This window comes from Scyliorhinus torazame, chromosome 30 (genome assembly GCF_047496885.1).
Source record: "Scyliorhinus torazame isolate Kashiwa2021f chromosome 30, sScyTor2.1, whole genome shotgun sequence".
In the NCBI taxonomy this organism is placed as follows: Eukaryota; Metazoa; Chordata; class Chondrichthyes; order Carcharhiniformes; family Scyliorhinidae; genus Scyliorhinus; species Scyliorhinus torazame.
In genome coordinates, this window is record NC_092736.1 from 7,340,007 (window position 1) to 7,346,006 (window position 6,000).

The window sequence follows — 6,000 nt, forward strand, 5'->3', positions numbered from 1 at the left end:
GCCCAAACTTCTCCTCCAGCGCCCCTAAGCTCGCAAACGTCCCATCGATGAACAGGTCCCCCATTCTTCTAATCCCTGCCCGTGCCAGCTCTGAACCCCCCCGTCCATCCTTCCTGGGACAAACCGATGGTTATCCCTGATTGGGGACCACACCGAGGCTCCCATCGCACCCCTGTGTCATCTCCACTTCCCCCAGATCTTTAGCGTTGCCGCCACCACCGGGTTCGTGGTGTACCTCGTCGGCGAGAGCGGCAGCGGTGCCGTCACCAGCGCCCCCAGGCTCGTTCCTTTGCAGGACGCCATCTCCAACCTCTTCCACGCCGCCCCCTCTCCCTCCATCACCCACTTACGGATCATCACCACGTTGGCTGCCCAGTAGTAGCCACCCAGATTCGGCAACGCCAACCAGGTCCATATCAGATACCATTTCCCTGGCCCTACTCTCATCCCTAGAGCATCTCGAAAACAAGGACTCCGACATTAGACTCCTATTTATTGACTACAGCTCTGCCTTCAACACCATAATCCCAGCCAAGCTCATATCAAAGCTCCAAAACCTAGGACTTGGCTCCTCACTCTGCAACTGGATCCTCGATTTTCTGACCAACAGACCACAATCAGTAAGAATGAACAACAACACCTCCTCCACAATAGTCCTCAACACCGGGGCCCCGCAAGGCTGCGTACGTAGCCCCCTACTCTACTCCCTGTACACACACGACTGCGTGGCAAATCTTGGTTCCAACTCCATCTACAAGTTTGCTGACGATACGACCATAGTGGGCCAGATCTCGAATAACGACGAGTCAGAATACTGGAGGGAGATAGAGAACCTAGTGGAGTGGTGCAGCGACAACAATCTCTCCCTCAATGCCAGCAAAACTAAAGAGCTGGTAATTGACTTCAGGAAGCAAAGTACTGTACACACCCCCTGTCAGCATCAACGCGGCCGAGGTGGAGATGGTTAGCAGTTTCAAATTCCTAGGGGTGCACATCTCCAAAAATCTGTCCTGGTCCACCCACGTCGACGCTACCACCAAGAAAGCACAACAGCGCCTATACTTCCTCAGGAAACTAAGGAAATTTGGCATGTCCACATTAACCCTTACCAACTTTTACAGATGCACCATAGAAAGCATCCTATCAGGCTGCATCACAGCCTGGTATGGCAACTGCTCGACCCAGGACCGCAAGAAACTTCAGAGAGTCGTGAACACCGCCCAGTCCATCACACAAACCTGCCTCCCATCCATTGACTCCATCTACACCTCCCGCTGCTTGGGGAAAGTGGGCAGCATAGTCAAAAACCCCTCCCACCCGGCTTACTCACTCTTCCAACTTCTTCCATTGGGCAGGAGATACAGAAGTCTGAGAACACGCACAAACAGACTCAAAAACAGCTTCTTCCCCACTGTCACCAGACTCCTAAATGACCCTCTTATGGACTGACCTCATTAACACTACACCCTGTATGCTTCACCCGATGCCAGTGCTTATGTAGTTACATTGTATATGTTGTGTTGCCCTATTATGTATTTTCTTTTATTCCCTTTTCTTCTCATGTACTTAATGATCTGTTGAGCTGCTCGCAGAAAAATACTTTTCACTGTACCTCGGTACACGTGACAATAAACAAATCCAATCCAATCCAATCCTCCTCTATCTCTGCTACGCTCCAGGAACCCCCTCCTTACCCTCGGGGCCCACACAAATCTTAAAGAAGGCCTTGGTAATCACAATTGGGAGGCATTGGAATACAAAAAGAAATCTCGGGAGGACCACCATTTTAACCGACTGTACCCTGCCCGCCAGCGAGAGTGGCAACATGTCCCACCTCTTAAAGTCCTCCTCCATCTGTTCCACCAGCCGCGTCAAATTAAGTTTGTGCAGTGCCCCCCAGCTCCTAGCTACCTGAATCCCCAAGTATCGAAAGCTCCTTTCCGCCCTCCTCAACGGTAGGTTGTCGATCCCTCTTCCCTGGTCCCCCGGATGGATCACAAAGAGCTCACTCTTTCCCACATTGAGCTTATAGCCCGAGAAGTCTCCAACTCCCTTAGGATCTGCATTACCTCAACCATCCCCTCCGCTGGATCCGCCACATACAGCAACAGGTCGTCTGCGTACAGCGACACTCGATGTTCCTCTCCCCCTCGAACCACCCCCTTCCATTTCCCCGACTCCCTTAACGCCATGGCCAAAGGTTCAATTGCTAATACGAACAGCAGAGGGGACAGGGGGCACCCCTGCCTCGTCCCTCGATACAGCCGGAAATACTCCGACCTCCGCCGGTTCGTGACCACACTCGCCACCGGGGCTTTATACAGGAGCTTAACCCAACTAATAAACCCTCCCCCGAACCCAAACCTCCTCAACACTTCCCAGAGATACTCCCACTCTACTCGGTCAAAGGCCTTCTCCGCGTCCATGGCTGCCACTATCTCCGCTTCTCCCTCCACCGATGGCATCATTATCACATTTAGGAGCCTCCGCACATTGGTGTTTAGCTGCCTACCCTTTACGAATCCCGTCTGGTCCTCGTGAATCAGCCCCGGGATACAGTCCTCAATCCTCATGGCCAACATTTTTGCCAGCAACTTAGCATCTACATTAAGGAGCGAGATCGGTCTATACGACCCACATTGCAGTGGGTCCTTATCCCGCTTTAAGATCAAAGAGATCGTCGCCTCCGACATTGTCGGGGGCAGGGTCCCCCCCCTCCCTTGATTCATTGAAGGTCCTCACCAGCAACGGGGCTAACAGGTCTACATACTTCCGATAAAACTCCACCGGGAACCCATCCGGCCCCGGGGCCTTCCCTGCCTGCATGCTCCCCAGTCCTTTAACCAGCTCCTCCACCCCAATGGAGGCCCCCAAACCAGCCACCTCCTGCACCTCCACCCTCGGGAACCCCAGTTGGTCCAAGAATCGTCGCATCCCCTCTTTTCCCCCTGGGGGCTGGGACCTATACAGCTCCTCGTAAAAGGCCTTAAATGCCTCATTCACTTCCACCGCACTCAGCACCGTAGTTCCCCTTCCATCCTTGACTCCACCTATCTCCCTCGCTGCCATCCTCTTACGGAGCTGATGTGCCAGCATCTGGCTCGCCTTCTCCCCATATTCATATATCGCCCCCTGTGCCTTCCTCCACTGTGCCTCTGCCTTCCCTGTGGTCAACAGGTTGGACTCCATCTGGAGACTTCGTCTCTCCCTGAGTAGTCCCTCATCAGGGGCCTCTGCATATCTCCTGACCACCCTTAAAATCTCCCCCACTAACCTCTCCCTTTCCCTGCCCTCTCTCTTCGCCCTATGAGCCCTAATGGAGATTAGCTCTCCCCTGACCACCGCCTTCAGCACCCCCCCATACTACTCCCACCTGCACCTCCCCGTTGTCGTTGGCCTCCAAATACCTTTCAATACACCCCCGCACCCTCCCGCACACTTCCTCGTCTGCCAGCAGTCCCACATCCAACCGCCACAACGGGCGTTGGTCCCTCTCCTCCCCCAGCTCTAGCTCCTCCCAATACGGGGCGTGGTCTGAAATGGCTATGGCCGAATACTCCGTTCCCTCCACTTTCGGGATCAATGCCCTGCCCAGAACAAAAAAATCTATCCGGGAGTAGGCCTTATGTACGTGGGAGAAAAAAGAGAATTCTCTGGCCAAAGGTCTGGCAAATCTCCACGGGTCTACTCCCCCCCCATCTGGTCCATATACCCCCTGAGCACCTTGGCCGTAGACGGCCTCTTCCCCGTCCTAGATCTGGAATGATCTAATGCTGGGTCCAACACCGTGTTGAAATCTCCCCCCCCATTATCAAACTCCCTACCTCCAAGTCTGGAATGCGCCCCAACATTCGTTTCATGAATTCAGCATCGTCCCAGTTCGGGCCGTATACATTCACCAATACCACCTCCGTCCCCTGCAACCTACCGCTCACCATCACGTATCGGCCTCCTTTGTCCGCTACTATGTTCTTGGCCTCAAATGACACCCGCTTCCCCACCAGTATTGCCACCCCTCTATTCTTCGTATCCAGTCCCGAATGGAACACCTGTCCTACCCATCCCTTCCTTAACCTAACCTGATCTGCCACCTTCAGATGTGTCTCCTGAAGCATGACCGTCTGCCTTCAGTCCCTTTAGGTGCGCGAACACTCGGGCCCTCTTAACCGGCCCATTTAGGCCTCTCACATTTCACGTGATCAGCCGGATTGGGGGGTTACCTACCCCCCCCGCCGACTAGCCACCTCCTGTCTTAGGACAGTCCCGTGCCCGCGCCTCCCGCACCCTCCAGTCCCCCAGACGGGGAACCCCCGCCCCGACCATCTCTTCCATTTTCAGTTCCCCCTCGGCCAGTGCAGCAGCAACCCAATGTACCCCCCCTTCCCTCCCCCGCTAGATCCGCATCTAGCTCTTTTGCTCCCCCCATACTACTTCCGTGAGTCAGCTGACTTCTGCTGACCCCGGCTTCCCCCGCCTTCCCGTTGATCTCCCCGTGTGGGAGTCTCTCCTCCTCCTTACCTTCCTCAATCCCCCCCCCTTTCCTGAGCCAGCCCCGCCCACTGTGACGCAGATCCTGTTGCGGCCATTATCCCAGTTCCCCCATCCCCGAGTCTCACCTCCCTCCAGCACTGAAGCCCACATTCCCCACTATCTCGTCAACAGAAAAAAGAAAGAATTTTAACAAGAACTCTTCCCACATCCCCATCCATCATCCCACCTGTAAAGCATTCTTTACCCATATTTACAACCCCGTATACAACCAACATCTCCCCCACAACCACAGTCCCTCAGTTCGAGTCCAATTTTTCCGTTTGGATAAAGGTCCAAGCCTCTCCTGGCGTTTCGAAATAATGGTGTCGGCCCTGATAAGTGACCCACAGTCGCGCAGGCTGCAGCATTCCGAACCCGACTCTTTGTCTATGCAGCACCGCCTTGGCCCGGTTGAAGCCAGCTCTCCTCCTTGCCACCTCCGTGCTCCAATCCTGGTAGACTCGGATCACCGCGTTCTCCCATCTACTGCTCCGCACCTTCTTGGCCCACCTCAGCACACTTTCTTTGTCCGCGAAGCGATGGAACCTTGCCACTATCGCCCTTGGCGGCTCATCAGCCTTGGGTCTCCTCGCCAGGACCCGGTGAGCCCCTTCCAGCTCCAGGGGGCTCGGAGAGACCTCCGCACCCATCAGCGAATGGAGCATCGTACTCACGTACGCCCCGGCATCAGCTCCCTCCACTCCTTCGGGGAGACCCAGAATCCGGAGATTCTTCCTCCTCGACCTGTTCTCCAGGACCTCGAGTCTCTCGGCCCACCTCCTGTGCACCGCCTCGTGCGCCTCCATCTTTACCGCCAGGCCCAGGATCTCGTCCTCGTTCTCATTAGTTTTATCCCTCACCTCGCGGAGCTCCACCGCCTGGGCCTTCTGGGTCTCCTTCAGCCCCTCGACCGCCAACAGCATTGGCGCCAGCACCTCCTTTTTTTAGCTCCTGCACACAGCGCTTAAGGAACTCCTGCTGGTCCGGCCCCCACGCTGCTCGCTCTCCGCCCTCCGCCATCTTGTTTTTTCCCCCTCGTTTTTGCCGCTGCTCCAGAGCCTCTTTCTCCGACGCTCCACCGCTAATCTCCGCCATACAATGTAAGGGGGGACCTTACTTCACCTTCCCACACGGGATTCGATCAAAAAATTTCCCAAGTTCTCTATTTACTGCATAACAACAGTTACCGTACTTCACTGGCTGTGAAAGGTGCTATAGCAATGTAGAACAGGCACTGTTGAGTCCACCCCTAATTGTCCCTTCAGAAAGTGGTGATGATCTCTCTTGAACCGTTGGCAATGGTTTGACAGAACTGAATGTCTCGCTCGGCCATTTGCCAGGGTGATTAAGTGTCAATCACATGACTTTGAGACTGGAGTCACGAAGGAGGCCCAGGCTGGGTTCGAACAACAACAACTTGCAGAGCACTTTAAACATAATGAAACTGCCCAATGAGTTTCATAGGGGGAA